This window comes from Chinchilla lanigera, unplaced genomic scaffold, assembly GCF_000276665.1.
Source record: "Chinchilla lanigera isolate Chin_1 unplaced genomic scaffold, ChiLan1.0 scaffold00002, whole genome shotgun sequence".
Lineage (NCBI taxonomy): Eukaryota > Metazoa > Chordata > Mammalia > Rodentia > Chinchillidae > Chinchilla > Chinchilla lanigera.
Genome location: NW_004955403.1, coordinates 22,754,822 through 22,778,735, shown reverse-complemented (window position 1 = coordinate 22,778,735; position 23,914 = coordinate 22,754,822). Strand labels below are relative to the sequence as shown.

The 23,914-nt window shown below is 39.5% G+C and overlaps 1 long non-coding RNA gene across 2 annotated transcripts; it reads right to left on the bottom strand.

Annotated features, from left to right (window-relative positions):
• Window positions 1–5,929: 5,929 nt before the first annotated feature.
• Window positions 5,930–21,490, bottom strand: LOC102016547. Of its 2 annotated transcripts, none has more exons than XR_259197.2 (3): window positions 21,361–21,490; window positions 7,012–7,149; window positions 5,930–6,158 (listed from the first exon to the last, which is right to left on the bottom strand). It is a non-coding gene; the product is annotated as an uncharacterized LOC102016547 (long non-coding RNA). The 2 variants fall into 2 exon arrangements; XR_259198.2 differs by lacking the exon at window positions 21,361–21,490 and adding an exon at window positions 21,177–21,264.
• Window positions 21,491–23,914: the final 2,424 nt, after the last annotated feature.

The following is a 23,914-nucleotide window of genomic DNA, read 5'->3' as shown; positions in this document are numbered from 1 at the left end:
GTGCTGCACCACTGAGCTACATCTTTAGATTTTGTTTTTTACTAGAGACCCAGAGAATCTTGTAATGCTCTGCACGAGTCCAGCTGAAGACCTACAGCCCATGGCAATGTCCTCTATAAGTTCAACTGGAGGCCTAGAGCCCACAACAATGTCTCATGCAAGTCTGAACCAAGGATCTGCAATGGGAAGGCCCATTGCAGATAGGCCCATTGCCCATGTCAGTAGTGGAAGCTAGAGAGTCTGCACAGTGGGTGAAGGATCTGTGCCAACAGGCTGAAGGATCTGCACTGGAGCCAGGAAGTGATACACAAGGTAAAAACAGAGCTCTCCCAAAGAGAACCGCAGCCATCCTCAGTGATAGTGAGGAGCATAGCTCCTCTGCTGATGAGAACAGCTGAGTTCATGGCCAGAAAGCCAGTGTGACAAGCTTCTCCAGGAGAATCAACAGCATACCATCTTCCCCTCCAGTTTTCCTCCTATGTTGCTGGCAACGATTTCAGGTGGGCCATCCACCCCCAGCACCATGCTGATTCTGTTACAAGTTAACCATTAGTTAATCCACCACAGTCTCCAATGCACATATGACCACTTTCCATTCTTTCACCCTGATTGTACAGGTAGCCATCATAAGCCTACTAAGTAAATCCTTTACCTAATCATATATATATATATTAATATAGTACATATATTAAATCTGTTCTTCTAGTAAACCCTAATATATATATTTATATCTATCTATTCATCTATCCATATATATATTTTTTGTTTCGTGTGGATACTCCATGTTAATTTCTAAAATGACTCTACTATTTGCATTCTAACAAATCATTTACAAATTTTTCCTTTTCTTCATATCCTAGCCAACACTCATACCCCCACTTCTCAGTACCTGGAATTCATTTTTGTACAACATCCAGCACCCCCCAGGCAACCGCTCTACCATTGAGCACATTCCCAGCCTTCATTCATCTTTTTTACAGCAATTCAAACAACTGGGAGGTTGTGAGGTTCATGATGGTTTTAGTTTGTGTTTCCTTGATTAGAGATACTGGACATTTTTCAAAATAAATTGTTAGCCAGTTATATTTCCTCTTTTGAGAAATGTCTGTTCAGATACTTTGCCTATATTTAAATCAGGTTACATTTCTTGTTATTGAATTATTTGAATTCCTTATATATTTTGGATATTTGTCCCTTTTTCAGATATAGCTAGTAAATATTTATTTTCATTTCACAGGCATTCTTTTCACTCAGTTAATTGTTGCCTTTGTTGTACAGAAGGTTTTTATTTTTTTATTTTAAAAATTAAAAAACTGACAAAACAATGAAGACAAAATCAAAACAACACAAAAATGCTCGGTTCATTAGACATAAGAGTGTAAGACATAAATGCTCGGTTCATTAGACATAAGAGTATAAGATTCAAGCAGTTCTGGTTGTCTTCTTTTGCTCTTGCTGTCATGCTCTTGGAGTCCTAGCCAACATGCTGTCGGCCAGACTGATGTCCTGAAGCTTTGCCTCTGTGTTTTACTCAGTAGTTAGAGTTCCTAGGGGCTGGGGATTTAGCTCAGCAGCACAGTGCCTGCCTGGCAAGCTTGAGGTTGGGAGTTCGATCCCCGGTACTGGAAAAACAAAAAACAAAAAAACATTATTTAGGGGCTGGGGATTTAGCTCAGCGGCACAGCGCCTGCCTGGCAAGTGCATTGCATGAGTTCAATTCCCAGTACCAGAAAAAAAAAACTAAAAAAAAAGCCCAAAACAAAACAAAACAAAAAAACACCAAAACAAAACAAAACTGGATCAAAAGAGTTCCAGATCTTACATTTAAGCCTTAAAACATTTTGACTTGCTCTTTGCACATGATATGAGGAAAGACCCCAGTGTTATTTTTCTGCATGTGAATATCCAGTTTTTAAAATATCATTCTTTGAAGAAGGTATTCTCCTCCCATTGTGTATTTTTAGCACTTTTATCAAAAATCAGTGGACTATCAATACTTGAGTTTGTTTCTGGGTTTTTCTATCCTTTACAATTTGTTGATATGTCTGGTTTTACACCAGTACTATGTTGTTTTGATTGTGACAACTCTTTGTATATTATGAAATCCAGAGCTGTGATGCCTCCCATTTTGGTCATTTTGCTCAAAATTATTCTTTTGTTTTTCTATTGGTACATTTTAGGGAAACATAGTGATCACATTCATCATAAGGAATTTGTACCTGTACACAGTATACCTTGATTCTTCATTTTTTGCTCAAGATTATTTTATTCATGGTCTTTTGTAGTTTCATATACATTTTATGCTTGATTTAAAAAAAATTTTTGGGAAAAGTATCACTGGAATCTGGATAGATGGTGCCTTACATATATAGGTGGCTTTGGATAGTATGGAAATTTGGACAATATTAATTCTACTAACCTATTAACAGAGTATCTTTCCATTTATTTGTCTTTGATTATTTCATCAGTATTTTTTAGTTTAGATTTCTCATATCTATAGTTAAATTTACTTGAATATTTTACATTTTTTTGATGATATTGTGAATGAGATTGTTTTCTTAATTTTTTGGTACCTTACTGTTAGTTTATAGAAGTGCTACTAAATTTTGTATGTTTTTAGAATCTGTGGTTTTCCTGAATTTGTTTGTTCTAATAGTTTTTTGTGGACTCTTTAGAATTTTCTGTATATAAGATCATATCATCAGCCAATTTCACTTCTTTCTTTCCTATGCACATGATTTATTTCTTTTTGTTGCCTAATTGCTCTAGCTAGGACTTTCAGTACTACATTTAATACAAGTAGTGATAGTGAGTGTCTTTGTTTTGTTCCTGGTCTTTGAGGAAGATGATTCAACTTTTTACCATTGAGAATGATGTTAGAGCCAAGTGCAGTGGTGCATGTCTTCAATCCCAGTGAAAACAGAGGCTGGGGCAAGAGGATCACAAATTCTGTCAGTCTTGAGCAACATACCAAGAGCTCATCTCAAAAGAAGGAGGGGGAGGGAGAAAGATGTTTACTTTCTCAAGATGTGGATATATTATTTATAGCCTTTATTAGTAGAGGTACATTATTTATAACTATTTTGTTGAGAGGATTTTTTCCATCATGAATGAATGTTGGATTTATCCAAATGCTTTTTTCTGTATCTGAGATTATCATGTAGTTTTAAACTGTTCATTTTGTTAAGATGGTATATCACACTTACTGGTTTATTTATGTTGAACAGTCCTTGTGTTCCTGGGATAAATTCCATCTGCTATGATAAATTATCTTTTCAGTGTTCTGCTAAATTCTGTTTGCTTGTATTTTATTGAAGGTGTTTGCACCCATGCTCATGAATAGTACTTGCCTGTAGTTTTCTTTTCTTTTAGTGTTCTTGTTTGACTTTGGTATCAGGTTAATGTTGATCTCATAAAATGAGTTTAGAAGTATTCCACCATCTTCAAGTTTTGGGAAGCAAATGACTGGCATTAATTTTATGTTTCAGATGATGTACCTTCTGAACTAACCCTTTAATTTTCATATTACTCATATTTCTCATTCATTGTTCTTTCTATCCAATTTTATGGGAAATTTGATTAATTTTACTTTTTAAACCTATTGTGTTTTTACTTATGCCATAATTTTTTGAAGTTCTAAAAACTCTTTTGTATTTTCCAAATTTCTCTCGCTTGTTTTTCATTCATCACTTCAGATATATAGATTAATTTTTAGATTTTCATTTTTCTTTACATTTTCTGATTTATTTACTTTTGATGAGTTTGCTTGCATTGCTTCTTTCTTCATCTTTTTTGATAGAGACCTTATTCAGATAGCAATAATCCTCAGGTGTTTGTCATGTATGACTGAGAAACCAAAAATATGACTGGAAGCTCTTACCTGTGAGATTTCATGGTGGCCAGATTGAGAATATTTGGAAGAAAACGCTTGTTTTGGAAATAATCAGAATTTTTCACTCTTGTGTCTGCTGTACTCCCTGGGGCAGATTTTTCCTACATTCTACCTGAGGTAAAGTCAGGAAGTTGAGCAGAGGAGTGCCTGGAGGGGTGCCTACCCACATCATCCTTCAGCTCTTGTTTCAGTGCTTATGCCTCAACGTGCCTTTTGGATTTCAAGGCAGAGATTTCCAATTTTACCCTTAGCAGAGTATAACACTTTCTTTTTCCTTTTTCATTTTTGGGAGAGAGGGTCTTGCTGTGTACTTCAGGATGGCCATGAACTCACTATGTTACCCAGGCTGGCCTTGAATTCAAGACAGTCCCCCTGCCTCAGCCTCCCGAGGGCTGGGATTACAGGCGGGTGCCACCATGTCCAGAAAAGCTTTCTTTTTTTTTATACCAGTAGAGAAAAGAAGTTGCTGGGTTGTTTCAAATGGGGAAAAATATCTAAATTTCTTGCTAAAGGCCTTTAAATACATATTTATATGCATATATTTTGTATATTATATGTGTATTATCTTGATTCTTTTTACTCCCACTTCAAAGATATATACCATTCATTTCTGAATTTCTTGAAAATCCTGGCATTTCAGTTGTGTTGGATTTCCTGACTTAGCAGTTCAATTTCTTGAGTTGCCTAAGTAAGTGCCCCTTGTCTCTGTCTGCTTTCCACCTGCCCAGTGTGTGTTACTCTCTCTCTCTCTCATATTCTCCCCTGCTCCTGCCTTCATTTTTAAAAGTTACTTTGATGTTTTGGAAGGGTTTCTGTGTTCTGGGCATGCCACATGAGTTGCCTAAACTCAATCTTCGAGAGCTCCATGCTCTAAAACTTTTCTTAGGTGACCACCTATGACCATAGGGTTGGAGCTGGGGACTGGATGAAAAGATGTGGCAAAAGAAAGATGGAAGCAGTAATGCAGACTGCATTTTGGACTTTTTGGGAATGTAGAAAAGTGAGAATAAAATGTGAGAGAAGATGCTGAGTGTATTAGTCAGCTTTGCATTACTATATCAAGATGCCCAAGGCAGCAGTGACTACATAAGGCAAAAAGTTGGTTTAGCATGTGGCTTTAGGGGTCCAAGGGCATGGGGCCTCATTGGCTTATCTCTGACAGAGGCAGGAGTGTGTGTGTGTGTGTGTGTGTGTGTGTGAGAGAGAGAGAGAGAGAGAGAGTACAAGTGAAAGGCTGAGACCCCCTTGTGTACTCCCCTCAGTCCCTGCTGTCCAGATGTTCTACCATGTCCCCACAGCACCACCTTGGGGAATGGGAGATACAATCAAACAATTTCACCACACCAAACAGTGTCATTCTAGGGTTAGAGTGTGTAACCCTGGAAAGGGTGTGTACATTGGACTGTGTGTAGATGTTGGGTCCTCTGTGGGTGAGCTCTGAAAGCCAGCTGAGAGTCACAGCACTCGGTCCAGCTATTCACCCAGGACTCTTCCCCTGTGTTTCTCAGCCCACTGTATTTGCTTAGAGTCTCTGGTATGTGTGCTTGGACTTTCAGCCCACCTCTTATGGTTTAGATTCATGTGTCCCACAAGAGCCTCCTGTGCTCATAGGCAGGGCTTTTTGGAAGGTGACTGGACCATGGAAGCACTACAACCCACTTGCTCTCAGGAAATGGGGCCTGGTTAGAGGTGGCTCGCTAAGACGCCACCTGGAAGTTTGTATCTCCTCCCCAGCTCCTCCCCTCTCTCTCCAGTTCCTGGCTGCCATGAGGTGAGCCACTTTCCTCCGCTAGCCCCCCTCTGCGCCATTTCTTCTCCACAGCCACCAATCACAGACTGTAGCCTGAGCCAAGACAGACTCCTCCTTCAAGTTGTTGGTGTTCAGCACTGTCTCAGTGATGAGAAATGGACCAAGACACCCTAAGTTCTGAGGAGCTATTTGAGCATAGTGAAGTGGCTGGCCTTAGTATCTATTTAAGCTGTTAACTTTGCCCAGGGTTAGTTTAGTGAATTCAAAAATAACAAAGTCACACAAAGTTGCCATAAGGTTCACTTTTATTGCAACAAAACCTGTAGTGATACTTGTGGCCCATGGGAGTGTTGGAGACAGAGGGATTCTCAGAGTTCTACCCCTAACTCAGAAGCTCTTTTGGGCACGCGTGTGAGGAGATGCACTGCACTACAGACAAAAGAGTATCGCTGCGCAAATAGCTGCCTGGTCTCAGCCTTAGTGGGGACTCCTTTGACTCCAAGTTACTTGTTGCTCCTATAAGGTATAAAAAGAAGCAGCTGAACTCATTCATACACACAAAGGCACTGGTGATTATCTGACTCGTATGTACAGGTTGTTTAGTCATTTGAATTGTTTCCTTCTTAAAAATTAGCCTGTAGGTATATCTTGATTAATATCTCATTACACCCTGATTGACTTTAACATCACCAAACTTTGAGAAAGAGATATTTTCTGCACCAACCCATTTTCTTATAAGAATTTCACTGCTTCTCCATCATATAGTTCTGCTTAACAATAAAGATTTTTATGCTAACTGATTTCCAGAATAAGACACTCCCAAGATTATTTCTAGAGAAGACTTTAAGAATAGAGAATAGCTGAACTTCACGCATTTGTGTCATTGTCCCGCTGTTTTAAAAAAATATATTTTTGATTGACAAATTAAAATTGCATGAAATTATGGTCTTTTTTCCCTATATGTACAGGAAACTCCTAAATGTCCTTCTAAATGCAAATCTTACCACACCAATTAAAATTTCCTTTAAACCTGATTTACACTCACTTCTCTATATTCCCATAGCATTCACTCATTGTAGACTACAGAATGGCTTATGCTTATCTTTCAGATATCCAATTTCTTCACTAGGCCATGGACCCTCATGTGCATGCCTAACATGCACAGCTCAAAGCAGGAAACCACCCATGGTTTCAGAGGTTTCAGTCCATGGTAAGCCAACTCCAAGACAGAAACAGCATGGTGGAAGGGCGTGGGGAAAGCAGAGCTACTTGCACCATGGCAGCAGGGAGCACAGCACAGGAGAAGAGCACCAGTGAGAGCTCTGCCCTCCAAGGTCTGACCCCAGTGACCCCTTCAAACTGGACCTACCTCCTGCAGAAAATTCACCAGTGAGCATCAGTGGATTAGCCCTCTGCTGGGCACAGTGGCTCCATATTCCAGTCAGTTCTCCAGGAGTCCCCCGATCCAGTCATGCTGACAATGAAGATTAGCTGAAACAGTCATCTCCTATAGCCAATGATAAATATACAAAAGGTTCTTTAAAACATCCAATGGCACTCAGTGGGCACTGTGCTTGTAGTCTCAGCTACTCTAGAGCTGAGGCAACAGAACTGCTTGAGCTCAAGAGTTTGGGACCAGCCTGGGCAACAAAGCAAGACTCTCATCTCCAAAAAGCAAAACAAAAGTTTTAAAAGCTGAGGGTCTAATTCAGTGGTACAGCACTGAGCATTTGTAAGGCCTAGGCCAGTCCTCAGCAGCCCTCCATCCAAAGGATATATAGTTGGCTACTTATATTTCTGCAGTATCTCATCCAAAACAGAGCCAAAATGCAAAATAGGTAATAGCTTCCCTACATATCTATCTATCTATCTATCTATCTATCTATCTAGTCTGCACAGGTTTAGAAAGGTGTATTTATTAAGAGGATAACTAAATATCTGCAACACACTATACATGTCCAGCATTGGTTTTGTTGCCAATTTGGTTTTTTATGTGTTTTGTTTTGTTTTCTGGAAACTGAAGGAGTCAAAAATATGATGCTAGGTCTATCTAACAGTTTAGGTCCCTTCCACATAAGCACACAGTAAAGCATGAGTAGCAAAAATAAGTCATATCAATCTCTTTGCTGCCAATATTTAATTTTTCTTTGCTGTGAAATGGGGCTGAGAATGTAGTTCAGTGGTAGTGAGCATAGCATATATGAGGTCATGAGTTCTGTCCTCAGCTCTCCAACAAAAAAGAGAGGGACCACATGAGGTTTTCATTAATTCTGACAAGTTTCCGAGTTTGTCACTTTTAAGATTACAGAAGTACCTAATAATGCTGCAATTTAGCTAGAGAGATAGGTCATGTAAGGCCAATTTACCATAGAATGAGTACATTACATAAGCACTGTGGCTAGTTAGAGGGTCCTTTCTCATATTCGCATCCAAATATACCTTCTGAGGACATTCAAATATTGCAGAATCACTTTCAATTGGTTTTTTTTATACAATTTGTTTTTCTCTAAGGGAATTCGATCAAATTAAAAACAGATCCCACCAGAAAATGGGGTCTATCTATCTCTCTCTTTCCCTCCCTCTGTATTCCTTAATAAAGTACCATAAAGACTTACTTAAATTTACTTTATTTTTCATTTATGCTGATATTAAGCAATGGTGGTTTTGTTACTATGCTGCATTCAGATCAAAACAGACTGGGACTTTACTGGTTGGTCCATAATGACACTTGACTCTTTTGATAATAACAGTGCATTGCTTTGATTTTTAAATAAATTTTACAGGCCAGGTACTGTTCTTTGTTCTTAGAGAGGAAAGGGTCCATTACCCACTTCCCCTCTTTAGGAACACCTGATGAAAGCTTGACTCTAAAAGAATTACAAACACCAACTATTAAATCAAGTTCTTTCAGGATGCTCATGTACTAACCACATGTCCAGAAAAGCTTTTCAAGGTATTCCTAGTCTCTGTAAGAGACATTGTTTATTGCCAATAAACCTGCAGTAAGAATGGATCTTGGAAATACAATCAGACAGAGCAAGAAAATATAGCTAGATGATCAATTAGTGGAGAGACCCCCAACTCAGTGGCAGCCTTGTGCTAAGCTGTCTTCCATATAGTCAGTTCTTTCATGGACACCAAAAATTATTCTGTCAGAAAAAAGAGGAACTTAGAATCTGTACCTGTTGGCTGTGGAATTCCTAGATACTGACACTGCACATGCTATTACTCTCTCACATATATTTTACTACTATCAGTTATACACTGTAGTCTTGCTGGATATGTCTCATGTATTTCATCTAGGTCTGAGTATTATTTAACAATATTGTGCTCATAGGATTTAAAAGTCACAGCCAAGTTCAGCCTTAAATAGTCTGCACATGAAGAAACAACTTAAATTGCGCATCTGAAAAATTGTAACATTAGGTAAACGTGCTCTCTTTGTTGTTTGGACCCAGTTATCCCCCAGTTGGATCCCTGCTCTGCTGTTATCTCTCTTTTGATTTTATTATGCATGTAAGAAGTTCTGCTGGAAGAAATACTTACTAGTAAAACATTTACTAGTAAAGATATCTGCTCGGGCTGGGACTTTTCTGACAACGATAATGATCTCATTAGTTATTTTAATAGTTTTAATAGTGCCTTGGAGAGTAAGAAGATCTGCCATTAAGGGAGGAAAAAGTACAGCCGAGTTGTCTCATTAATGCACTGAGCCTCTCATTAGCTAATCTTTTCCAAAGTCTCTAATGATGTCCTAGTTAATGGCCACTAGAAATACACAAGTGTTTTAATAGAGGGTCCTTAATCTAAAACCTTTGCAGCTGTAACATTGATTACTTTGAACACAATGATAGTGACACAAATACGAGCAGCAGCCAGCATTCACTGAGTGCTCACTATGTGTCAGGTCCACTGGGGACAGGATGACCAAAAAGACAAACGGAAGTCGTTCATTTGACTGCCTAGTGGGTATCTAACTCAAGGTGCACATAGACTTATTAAATTGGACTAGTTGACATGATTGGCCAACTGTTCAAAGTGGTACAGATGGAAGGAAGGTACAGGTGGATCTTGAAAATTCACATTTTATGAGGAAATCCATATCACATCATGCCTCTATGGAGGAGAAAAATCATTTCCCACAGGCATCATAAACCTAAATTCTGAGGAAGGAGACTTTTTGGTTGTGTTGTTGTTTCTCTCCTTAACCTTCCCAACTTTGCATTTGAAAGTCAATTTTAAAAAATGGGTGTTCTTCTCCTGAACTGCTTATGCAGGGATAGGTTAGCGTGAGGTGCCATTGAAATAAGGGGATCTCTTCACTAACTGATGTTCAGTCACTCTGTTAAGCAATATGAAGGAAAGAGAGAGAGTTTCCTAGACCCTTGAAGTTAGATCTCTGATGCCCTCTAGCTGCTGACAGACCATCTAGTTCCCCACCAAAACCTACGCAGAACAGGTGGTAGACCAGAGAAAGCACTACTAGCAGTTCTGGGTCACAGCCATAAGGATAGCCCCAGGAAGTCAAAGTCTGCATTGAAATCTGTCTAGGCTTATTACTATACAGTGTAACTGTGCTCAAGCTATTAAATCTTGCAACATTTCAACATCCCTCTTCTTTGGAAATAATGACACTAGTAACCACCTCACTGGGCTGTAGTAATCATTGCATTCATGTGAAAGGATACATTAATGTACTGGAACTCAATAGGTATCCAGTAGATAACAGCTGCTATTATTTTTATGATGTTATCAATAAGGGGAATACATACGTATTAACAATGAGTCAGTTCATATCAGTAACATGTGCCTGAGATTTCAATGCTCATCACGAAGCCAGAGCTTGAACTCTACACAGATTTCTATTTATCTATCTCAGGCTTTGCCAAATTTCCCTCCCAGAGCCTGGGCCCTGCTTTTGTTGATCTCTGGGTGCCTACACTCACCTCCCACTGGCTGCATTTCTGCTATGAATTAAATAGTACAAGTGATACTCATGCATAGTAATGATCTTTGTCTCTGCCTCACTTAACTAGACACATTTGGATCTCAGAAACAGCCCCAATGGGGGCTGGCTTAAATTTTGTACATGAATCACTTGACTGCCCTGGTTGGGGGCAACCACTGGACTCTGCTCTGCGTCCTGGGTTCCCTTCCTAGCCTATTCTTTCTATAGGCTAAGGTATTGGCATGTCTCATAAATGAGCGCTATATCTACTAAACTCTCCAAAAGGAACAAAAACTCACAGCAACTTCATCAAAGAACATCACAAATTCCTTTTTAACATAAGCTCAGCTTCTAGACCTAAAATGCTTGGATAAAACCATTTCTAATTTAATATATATTTATCTATCAGTATAATTCCACAAATAAATAGCAGTGTAGCATCCATTTCAGTTAAATATACTTATTTTTTTCTACCTTACATTGGTTTGCTTGTATGGATACCAAAAGTGCAGTGAAATGGGAAGTAGAAGGGTCTCACAATCCTGAATCCATTTTCATCGTCTATGAGAAAAATGCAGAAAATGCAGTTTAATACTTTTATAAATAAATATTATTAGTACCGCTCAACATTATTTTTAAAGAGAAAGTTCTAGTTATGCATCCAAAATTTTTAAAAGGCTTCATAGTAGAAATTCTAGTGTTTCTCCATGGCCAACCTGTTCGTCCTGCTGTCTATTCTTAATATTTTCTGTTATGATCCTAATTATCCAGATTCATATGCTTGAGGTTGTTCTGATACTACTTGGCAAAGATACAAATACTTGACTAGAAAAATCCTTTCTTTTGTTAGCACTGGGGGTGATACCCAGGGCCTTGTGCCTGCTAGGCAAGTGTTCTACCACTCAGTTACATCCCGAGCACAGGAGTATACTTTAACGGCCTTGTACTGAAACTAGCCAAACATAAATGCTCATACAAGCGTCTTGTTAGTGAGTCATTTTGCCTTTAAAACATTTATACTGGGAACTTAGCAGTGGACAAATGGTATTCCATAATCAAAGCATCACTCCCACACTGGCTTATACTATTAGTTTTCCTTTAAATGAGATTTAGATTTAATCTAACAATGGCAATAACTTATATGAGCCAGAATGAAGTGTTCTTCGTGACAACTCCAAAGTCGCAGCACAACATAGCTTGATCTCTCATTCATGCAGAAGTCCAACGTGGAGTGCTTCTCAATGACAGTGCTCAGGGACATCTCTCTTCCAAGTGTGGACTCAGGAATCCAGAACTATCCCACTATTGAAGCCTCCATCTTTACACATGGCCTCCACATGTGCTGTGTGCAGGTTAGGGAAGAGCACGACAGCTTCATAAGAATTTCATGCTCGGTTGTGTTCATCACTTTCCCGTCATTGGGACGAAATATCTGATACCCACAAGTTAAAGAAGTGTGTTTTGATTCAAGTCTCGGTTCTTGACTGACTGGCTTCAAGGATGGGGAGCCACAGTTCAGTAAAACTGCTCGCTTTGTGGCAGCCAGGAAAGCAACAGAAAGTGGAGAAGCCAGAATAAAAATACACACTTCCAGGTTTCATCCGGGGACCTCCCTCTTCCAAGCAGCCCCCACCTCCTAAAACGAACAGTCAGCTATGAACTCATCCATGAACTAAATGAGTGGATCCGCCCTGATCAGAACTGATGAGTGGGTGAGCCCTGTGATCCAGTCACTTTCCCAACATGTGCGACTATAGGGGGACCGTTCAGATCTAAACCATAACACCAAGTGTGGGTTATTATACACGTTACCAATCTTCAGGCCACTGACTAGAAACAGTATAGCGCCTGTGTAACTGAAAAGTAGATTGGGACGTATCATTTTTCAAGGTGCCCAGGAGGGAAATAAAATGGATTTGGCGAATATAGCATTGTTCATGCTATGCCCTTAATAGTTAAAATTAGACTATTATGTAAATAAATTGTATGTATTTCATTTTAGTATCTATGTCTCAATATCTTTAAATGTTTTAGATCATGAAGGATAGAACCTAGGTCTCTGTAACTCTCAGAGCACAGTGCCTGGCTCACAGGTGGGCAGGCAGTCGGATAAATCTTCTTCATACTGATGCTTAGATAAGAGTAACAAATATGTTAGGTGCATCTTCACTAAATATAAATAATTTTAGAGGGAGAAAAAAAGAGCAAGAAACCCAGTTCACCATTGCAGCCATTATTAATTATAAACTAGAGAACCACAGAAATAAACAGGTTATAGGCATGAATCTGGTAATGTTTTATGGTACATATTCTACCAAAGTACTTTTTAGTTTCTTATGTTTCACAAATGTACTACATAAAAACATGAATGCACACAAAAGTCCTCAGTGAAGAATGGAGTTTTCCCCAAGGAAGCAGGCATGATTTCACTGCTGCTACTGTACATGAAGCAACTTTTGGAAGCCATTCTTGACATGGAAGTAAACATTAAGGCCTTACGTGAAGGCAACCTAAAGGAAAAAAAAATTAACAATTTAACATCAGTTGGCTGCCCTAGTGTAGGCCCACGGGGCACATATTTTGTTCACTATAGAGTGTAGTGTTGGCATGTTTTGTGTTTTATAACAAGAACTTCTTTTTCTTGCAAGGCTAATTAGTCTTGTGCTCAGCCGGGGGTTCAGCTCAGCTTCTGTCTCAGCAAACAGACTCAGAGAGGGATTAGCTCTGGTCTAGGATCCTTGCCAAGTAGCAGCCCCTGCTGGATGAGGGAAAATAAGCCATTATTTTAAAAGTCTTGTTCTGGTCTTAAACAGTTCCCTATGTTCTCAGTCTGCTGCTAGTGCTGATATATCTGGGTTCTCAAGCTCTGCACACCCCTGGGGGATGCTGCTGTAATGAAACTGCCATGCTTTCCACACTGTGTGTGTGTACCGGTGAGGACTTGAGGTTGGTAAGTATATCACTCACTCTGGAATGCTCTTTTCAGAAAGGAGGCTTGAATATGCAATCACCTTGTCTGAACCACTCCAAATGCTCTTCAGTGCTCTTAGGGGAAAGACACAGGTCCTTCTCAAGGCCTCTGAGCCCGGCACTGGGTAGCCCTTCACTGCATCTCCCGTCCTGACCTGTCACACGCCTCTGCCCCTTGCTGTGTTCTCCAGCGCCATCTCCTTGTCTCAGTTCCCCAAGGGACCTAGCTCCAAAAGCCTTTACTGTCTTTTCCAGGAACCTGTTTCTGTCTTTAGTTGTAGCTCAATTGTCACTTCCTCAAGAATCCTTTGCTGACCTTTCAGACTAGGTCGAAAATCCCTCGTGTGTGCTTTCTTGCACCATGTGCCAGTTCTTTGTCACCTATCACGCAGTATTCCACAAGTCTGCACAACTCTCTGGGCAACATGTATCATGTCGCAAATTCTAAGCTTCATCAAACCAGAGGTTATGTTGATTTTAGGCTTCATAGCATTTTCAGGGCAAGTGTGGCTCCTGGGAAAGGAAGTGTACAAACACCATTTCATCAAAGGCACAGAGTGATCTGTAAGTTAACCTGGCTCTTCTCCCCAACGGGGCCTTGTTCTTCCCAAAGGGGCCTGGGCCTTCCCAGTCTATGCCTCCTGGGTCAGCTGCTAGTGCTCTAGATCCTCAGCTCTGCCCTTCTGCTGACCACTCACTCAGAGTAGCCTCATGCTCCTGGTTGATTTTTCTTGCAGTTGTCTTACTTCTATTCACGATTCTGCCTGGAAACCTGCAAGCTATTGATCTATCATTCATCCAGCTCTTGGGTGCTCATCACCGGCTCCACAGGGGGCCTGGCCCTAGTCCAGGTCACCTCCTAGCATCACAGAGCCTGATACTTCATGTTCAATGTTGTTGCCAAGAGGCACTGACGAAGCCATTCACCAACTCAGGCAAAGGCGAAGGAAATGTCGCTTTTCTATAAACGCTTCCCACACCTGGGTTATGTGCACTGCAGGGAGCCTTTTGCTTTCAGAAATTTTGACTTAGACAGGGGTTCATGGCTTTCAGGACATTATTTCTGTACTGCCTATTCTGCCACCATTTCTTTGAATGGCTGCATTAATAATAATAAAAATGAAAAGGAACTCACGCTTCTCAAGAGAACACAAATTCTCAAACTTCAGAAGGGTAAGTTGAAAAAATCCACTAATAGGAGATAAAGGCTCTGACACAAAAACATGTGAACATTTACATATATACAGATTCCTTGATACCATCTAGAATAGGACACTTTGAACTAAATGCTCTAGCATATCAGCTGCCTTGGGGATTTCATGGCACCCACCCCTTTCCCGAGTGAGGCCACCGTCTGCATTTATGTATGGGAAAGCATCAGTAGGAATACTGCTGATTTATTTGAAAGTACAACTCAATTTTAATTATGAACTTGCCCCAAATTCTAAACTAATTCTAAACTCTTCTACACACCAACCTACAGCCTTTGGAAGTCAGAAGAACAGGCCTTCCCAAGTCACTCAACTGTTACTAAATTTGCTAACAGCCCAACCAACAATCTGGCCAGATTGTTCTATCTTTACAGATTATGTAAGAAAAAACCCTGGAAAAAGACTCATTGTTGAGATTTATCTCAATCATGATCTGAACCTCTAAGGCCTTCCTTTGTTGATTTTTCTCTGACTTTTCTCTGATTTGATCCTATCTTTCTGAGTTTCCATTTGGCCTGATCTTTTTAGTTTCCACTTTAATTTTATTTCTGTTGTATCCTAATCAGTGTTATCACTCTTACATGTCTTTAGCCTGTCCCATAGACTTTTCTGTTTCAGGTCACAATGCTTGATAATGAGCCTTCTTACCTTGCTCCTGGGATATTTTCCTGTGTGTTGTGCTGATAGATGATGTTAGACCTTAAATGGTCAAGTTCAGACACACCTTCAGATCATAGTCTATTGGCTACAAACTTTTTTAAGGGTCTGACTTAGATACCCTGTCTTGTACCCGTACACACTAACTCTCAATTTTTTTTGCTATAACAATTTTTGCTTAATGATAAGTGTATTTGTACCAAGAAGTATTATGTGTATCACAAATCTGCTACATATTGATATTACATATATGTATACATGCTTTATACAGAACAGCATAAATGCAATAGTATTATAAAATACACTTTAACAATAATGCCATTGGGTATGAGTAACTGCTGTTATTTTGTAGATTAGCTCAGTGCTTCTGAAAATATCATAAAATGTTAGTGGTACAGCAATAGATTTTTATTGGAAATTGAGATGCTTTTGAGAAAGAAAGGAGGTCTATTATTAACCCATGCTGACAGTGTGAAACATGAACTAATGCAAGCGGATGGAAATGCATGCTCACATTAGTCCTAACTAACCTGTGTGTGCTGCAGAACACTTAAATAAGAAAGCACTAACGTGGTAAGTGAAGGAAGATTCGGTTATTGCTCATTTACAATGCAACATGCTTTTCTGAGTGGAAATATTTATAATTTGTTAAAAATTATACATTATCCTGCACAGCCTTACATAAAACTTGTTACAAAGTACCAGCATTATAGGATTAGTGCTTTAAAGTTAATTGCACCTGAGCTAGCCGTAACTAGAATTTAATGTTTAGAAAATTGAAATTGAATTCCTGTGAAAAATAGAGATTGCAATTCCTTCTAAATTACTAGCTCTCTGTGCTGAACTTCCACAGAAGCCTGATTCCTATGTATCACATCTTGGTGGCCCTTCTATCCTTTCCCTCCTTATTTAGGAACCAGTTCCTGGAAACCTATGTCAGGTTTTAAATTAATTTGAACTGAATAATATCTATTTAACAGCTTATCAATTGTAAAATCTTGACAATAAACTGAGTTTTGGGGAGCAGTTTCATCCCTAGTCACTTCTAATCACATTGGGCCCTGATTTTGACAGCGGGAACCTGGACAGAAAGCCAGGGCCACCCTTCCTCTGTCATCTCCCTTTCTCTGTAACTCTCTTGATGAGGTCTGAACCATGCAGTGTCCTCCTCACTGCCTCAGTCACACAGGAGTCTTCACATGCTTCACTGAGGGAATATGTTAGGCAGCTCAAGGGACTCGAATTTTGGAAAGCAGCAGCAATTTCTTTTCTCAGAAATTTTTCAAGCCATATCTAGAGAAGCAAAGAACCAGGGGGCCTGAATTCATAACAAAATCGTGTGCTTGGTTTTAAGTCATATAGTGGCTGCCCATTGGCAATAAAAGCATTAAAACTCTTAGCATCAGAGCACTTCTGTTGAAGCTGTTCTGCCCAGCTCACGCCAAGTGGTCATAACACAATATAGCAAGAGAAGACCTTTGATGTGAAGCCCATTCATTCTTTCCAGGGAGCCCTGCCCCATCTTCTCTAAAAGTTACTGTGCATAGGCCTCCTTATCTGAAGGCAAATGCTCTGTCTAAGCCCTAGGAAATGATCTTGTCAAATTGCAATTTTAAGCATATAACTTTAGATACAGTGCAGGTGTTCCTGGGAGATCTATGAGCTGTTTGATGATCCAGAAAAAGACATTCTTTAAATAATCTCATTTGCTGCCAAGACTGTTTTTCCATGTGCTCAAACACTTATAAAGACCCCAACCCCTCTCCCTGACAGTGTGATTCCTCTTCAGAAATTCACCTGCTATCCCTCTTGACAGTGCACCTGGCCTGAATATACTTTTATCTTTACCCTTATCCTTGCCTGGGTAAATTCTTCTTGCTGTCCATTTCACCAGCACTCTGTAAACTGCCTCTCATGGCAAGTTGCACCCTACCTGTCAAAAATACATGAATAAATAAACAGTAGATAAATAAATCAAGCATTTTACTGACCTTAGACTTCCAGAGGAAATCTGCACAAATCTGAAGAAGAATATGACCTCCACATACAAGAAATCTCTCTAACATCTCATCTATAACAGTAAAGTATGACACATTTATATAGGAATAATTTTCTGGTAAATGATTTCTGTTATGAAAATATTCTGAGTTATGAATATTGGTAAAAGGAGGGCTTAAATACTATGTTTCTGTATTCTCAGATGTAGTGTATTTTTAAACCATGTAGAAAACTTACAGAAGGGTTTACAAACACTACAGTTACATTTTGAAATATATGTCTATATGTTATTTTTAACAGTTTCATGCATTTAGATTCTTTTATCCACCACTCGACCACAAGCCCCTGCAATGAAGAAGGACATTTCACTCCCCACTAGATGAAGACAGACAAAGCCAGCACACACATGACCACTTGCCCTTGCAAAGCTTTCAGTCTGGCTGTTAGGTGACATTGTCTACCGTGTAGACAGTCATTCACTAACAAGATCAGATGTTTAGAATATGATTAGCATCAGGTAAATGTTATCAGACATATATTGCTATATATGCATATATAAATATGCACATATATTGTACAGTGAGTTCTCAAACTTTTATTTTTAAAGTTATTATACTATTTTAACACTTTGTTATTCATGATGAAAGTTAAATAGTGTAATAATTTCCCTCAGCAACCATGACAAAGTTCTGGATGACTAAAAGCCTGAGAAATTTATTTTCTCACAGTCCTGGAAATTGGAAGTTCAATATCAAAATGCCAGCAGGGTTGATTTCTGCTGAGGGCGCTTCCTCGTTTGTAGATGGCTGCCTTCTCACTGTATCTGCACGTGACTTGTTCTCTGCATGTGTGTGGAGACTGAGACCTGTGGTGGATCTTCCTCTTCTTGAAAGGACACCAGTCCTGTTGGTTTAGGGTACCATCTTTCTACAAATTCATTTAACCTTAATTATCTCTCTAAGAATCTGTATATCCAAACACATACATTGAGTGTTTGGGCTTCAGTGTATGCATTTTGAGGGGGAACAAGTCAGTTCATAACAATGACCTTTACTGGAAATGAGGTCCAAAATACACAATAGATATTGGGAAATAGGAAGAAATTGTTCAAAAGGCAAAAGGAACTAGGATGGAGGAAAGCGGAAAGGAAGAAAGGAGAAGGAAAAAACAAAATACAAGATAGCTGTATTACTACTTTCTCTTAGTTCACTGAAGAAAAAGATTTGTGCTAATATCATTTGGAGAATTTTTACACCCATATTTTGTACTCTGATTAACTACTTTAAAGATAACAATACTCAATGTATTAATTATTGTTATTCTCCTATTATTTTATTATGAAATTTTTTTTCGCCTTTTTTTCCATAAAAAAAGAAATAAGATCTTGGGTCTTTCTTTCAAAGTGACAATGAATTATGATAACACATTTGAGCAAAGACTTCTGCAAGTGACTGTGGCTCTATCCAGTAGTTAAATGCAGAGAGTTGAATTTGGAACTGAGTAATGTGGGAAAATAAAGCATCAACCTATTTTGCCAGCAGGGATCCTGATAGTGGCAGCATAAGTCTGGAGCTCGGGGCAGCTCCTGATTTTGCAAGCTGTGCTGTGACTTGGCATTTCCTGCAGTATCAGTGGCAGCTTTTCCAGTCGGGGCCCCTGCAACATGGCTCTCCAGTTAATGACACTGGCAGAAGCACCCTGCATCATTTATTCACCTGCTCATTCACTTGTTCCCACATATTTGCTGAAAGAGTAAATGAGTGACCCACTTTAGAACTCAAGAAACCCTATAGCAAAAGTGCTCTGACTCGTTGGCTCCCAGTAGTGGCAGTCAAAGCTCTTTTCCTCCTCAGGGAAGAGGCAGGATGAATTTTGGAGCTGGGAGTTATTGCCAGAGCTCAGGGCAGGTCCTGCATCTCCAGCACTTCCAAACTATTGCACACATTGAGTGCCTAACTAGCTGAGATATTATCAGCTGCCTGTTACCAAACACCTGAAGCTTCTTGCATCAGAATAGTGAGATGGGTTTTGTCTGGAACCCCAATAGGAGGGCTGACTCCTGAGAAATGACTGTTTTTTTCTGTAGATGCGCATCACAGTTCAAAATGCTTCAAATTAAAAAATGCTTCAAAGTTAGTAACCATCTGAATTTGATCATTCTAATCTGATTATATCCTCCTAGAACTTTCTTTCTAAATGTGAGCACCCAATCTTATGAACTACATGTTCTTTTCCTTTTGAAAATTCATTTTTTGGAGCCCTCACCTCTAGTGTGATAGTGTTTAGAAATGAAGGACCTAGGAGAATAATTAAGGTTAAATGAACAGTAGGGCCCTGATTTAATAGGACTAGTGTCTTGATCAAAAGGGACACTGACTGTCCTCCATATGCCCCCAAAAAGCTCCTACAAGCAGAACAAGAAGGTGGCCACATGCAATGCAAGGTGAGAGCCTTCACCAGGCATTATCCTTGCTGACACCTCACATTGGATTTCTAGTGTCCAGAACTAAACTTCCATTGTATAAGCCCACCAGGCTGTGATATTTCGCTATGGGAGCCACCTCTGCATGACCCTTGGAGTCTGTAGAATCATCTTCTGAACTGTTCCACCTGCCATTTCCTGGACTTTCTCCTTTTGCCAGATGGACATATACTGTTTCTAGTGTGACCTTGCCAAATAGGACCAGGGGTTAGCTATCCAGTAAGACTCTAATGCTGGGGCTGGGGATTTAGCTCAGTGGCAAAAACGCCTGCCTGGCAAGCACAAGGTCGTGAGTTCGGTTCCCGGTACCGGAGAAAAACCAAAAAAAAAAAAAAAAAGACTCTAATGCCTAGGCAGCCTTGGTGTCTATATACCTGTCTGTAACATTCCTTGATCAGTAATGATACGCAGAATTGCATCTCCATTTTCCATCCTTGTTTGAATTCCTAGAGCCTTAAGCCAGGGGCTGTACACAGCCACAGAATGCTAAAGAAGAATGAAAGCAAATGAGCTTTACTGGTTCTCCACTTTGTTATGGGATTTATGCTGTGTGCTTCTTCATATGCTTTGCCCACTTAACTGGCTCGGCTATGCAGAAGGTAGAATTTTTAAGGACAAGAAAAATGACGAATCTCAATATCGAGCCTCCCATGTTCTGTCTAGCACTTCCTATCTTTCTAGCTGGATCTCTTTAATATCCTGACTCTGAGTTTTCTTTAAGAAACAAGAATTGCTTGTTTGTGACTCACAGCATTCTACTGTCCCTCGTTCCCTTCAGGTATGCACTGCTTTCCTAATCTGGATCTGATGCTATGGCCCTGGTAATAATCACCCTCTTGAATCCTGTTGATTTTTCTTCCTATCACTTTAATTGCCTGGCTAAATGCCATCTAAGGATGAATCCAATTTCCTAGCTGCTCCATCCCAACATGTAGACAGGTGAATGTGACTGAACCCTAGCAAATTCATGATCCAGTGCCTCCGGGGACCAGTTAGCACTTGCAGGCACCATCTCTTCACTTTCTCAGTCTGTTCACCACCCCCCCACTGAATTATTTCATACCTTTATTCTGCTCAAATCCCCTAAATGTCTCCACAATCCTTAAATTAATCATTTTGATGAGAAAACAAGAAGGTATAACATCTGCAGTCAGTAACAATCCCGTCCCTAACCTGGCTACACAAATCCCCTAACAGAATGCCGTTAGTAATGAACATGAATAATGCCGTCTCTCTACTTGCTGGTTATTCTATCCCCTGTGCCTTACCAAAAGGTGACACTCCTGCAATGGTTTCTTCTCTCCTCCAGGTCCTCAGTCTCTGCTGAGTTCTCTCATTAGCAGATCAGTATGCTGCTGTTCCTTCCACTTAAATAGTCTCTTGTACTGACTTCCGCCTCCTTTATCATTCTGTTTCTTTGTCAACATTTGCAGCAAAACTTCTCACACTTACCTCCAGTTCTACTCATTCTGTTCTCCCTCAAATCCATTTCAGTCTTGGTTCCGTCTGTTACTCTTCCAAAACTGCTCAAGGTCACCAACAAATTTATATAGAGAACAATTATTTGTGCATGAATTAATAAAGTAAATATTGAGTATAAAATGGCAAATGATCAAAACAACCTTTGCCTGAGTCATGATTTTGCCGGAGGCTGTGTGTAGTTAAATATTAATGATTACTTTCACTTGTACAATAACAATTGCAAAAGCAAAGAAACTATAATTTTTCTCAGCAGAAAGAAGTAATACTAAAAATAAAATCAAATTTCTAGAAAGCTAACCACTACAAATTATTTTTACTGGTCACATTAATGAGCCTATTGATGTGCTAACAAACTCATTATTAATTTCTGACAACTTCCAAAACATTTTCAATCATAAAATAATGAGTCATAGATTAGTGTACAAAAAGCTGCATCAACATGCAGCACCAGAATTTCCTTAAAGGAATTATTGCTAACGTAGCTGACTGCAGGAAGCCCATGCGAGAAACTTTTGCCCAATCCTAGATACACAATACTTTGGACTTACCAATGGTTCAAAACCATTGCCTCCACAGCTTTTCTTCTTGGAATCCCAGTAGGAATAGTAACAATATCAACAATATCAAGGAAGAAAGTGTGAACTTTTAAGTCAAATTTTTACAAGGTGTATATTACCATGAAACAATGACTTTGACTAAATTAACATCAAATAAATATTTTTAGGCTTGGGGGTGTAGCTCAGTAGTAGAACCCTTGTCTAGCATGTGTGAGGCCTCAGGTTCAACCCCTAGCACCAAAAAAATAATAAAAAACAAGCAAACAGATATCATTACAATTGTGATATACATTGCTTTACATTTATTCACATAGGAATAGAGAACTGGAGCGCTAAAGTTTGTGAGTGAATGATGTGGACATTAGCTGTTACATTCTAATGAGCTATTGAAACTCATCCTTGTGGTATCCTTCAGGTCTTCAGGAAAGTGTAGCGATGATGTAGGTAGATCGCGTACATTGATTCAGCCAATCGGCATCAATAAATCCCACTTTCTGTGAGCATTCTGCCCACAGTGTAAAGGACACTATATTAGCTGTTATCCAGGGTCAGGAGATCCCAAGCCACGGGCAGTTTCACCCTGCCTTATAAACTGGGATGATTCTATAGTCACAAAACTCTGAATCTTCATGAGTCTTACAAGAAAAAGAGCCATAAATTTAAACAAATTTCCATCATTTACATCTCCTCTTTCCATTTGATCAGGAGAGTGCACTTGGTTGGATTTGAAAGAATTTGAAGTCACAATTAGGTTAGAACAAAAGTATTCTGGACCATGTTAGATACCTCTTAGGGGAAGGAAAATACATTTTATTTTTTCCATTCTCCTAGGTTTTATGCTATAATTGGAAATTTCTTAGATCTCTAGCTCAGTCTCTAGATAAAATCCTGAAATTAGGGGCTCCATTTTGTTATCACAGTCTTTTCAGGGCTAAAATAACTTTTAAGTAGAAAAATGAGCCCTAGAATTGTCCAGAAGGCAACCGGCTGGCCAAGAGTGTTCAAGGAGTCCAGGTCTATCCAGCTCACAGACATAAACAGCGAAGTGACAAAGTAGCAACTTCATAGTTTTGCCCTGAAGGCTCAAATCAGAATGTCTCTGCAAAGGACATGAATTCATTCTTCTCTATGGCTGAACAAGCTTCCATTGCTTATATATACCACATTTTCTTTGTCCATTTATTTCTTAATGGGGTCTAGGCTGGTCTCAAACTTAGCTGCTGTAAATTGCACTGTTTCTACAAACATGACATTATCACACAAAACAAAATAAGCTGGAGGCAGAAAGCTAATATAGTATTTTGTCTTATATAAGAAACCTAAAGGTAAATAAATAAATGAAAAAAATAGAGGGAAGATGATAGGAAGCTAGAAGGTAGATTCTTGGAGATGGAGAAAAGGGTTGGGCATCAAAGGTAGGAGGGGGGAGTGAAAGGATCGGAAATGATCAATACATTACATGAGTGTGCCAGTTCCTAGCAGAAATACAGATGGTTAGATATGAAACAAAGAAAATCATAATTTTTAAATTGTATTTTCAAGAAAACTGTACCTGCAGGATACAGTCAGTTACCCCAGGTTATCTCTATCTGTATTCCATCTATACCGCCAAGGGCACAAACATACTCCCAACCTCAGGGCTTGGGTGCCTCTCCCATGAGGACCCACACTCTGTCTTCTCCCAGTGTGCACTTCTGTATCTCTACTTAGTAAAGCCTCTCTCTGCCTCCCGCTCATGTGTCTTGAAACTTTTTCCTGTAATCAGTCATGAATCCACTTGGATGGCCTCATGTCTATAGGGATACTTCTCAAACCCTGTCAGTGGGAAGGGGGCCCAGAAACCTGCATTGTGCCTGCTTCTTGAGCACTTCTCATTGTACACTGTGGTGTGAGAACCACTGCTCTCTTAAGTTAAAGCTGGTCAGAGGCATTTCTTTACTAGTGGTCCTCAAACTTAAACTGTATCT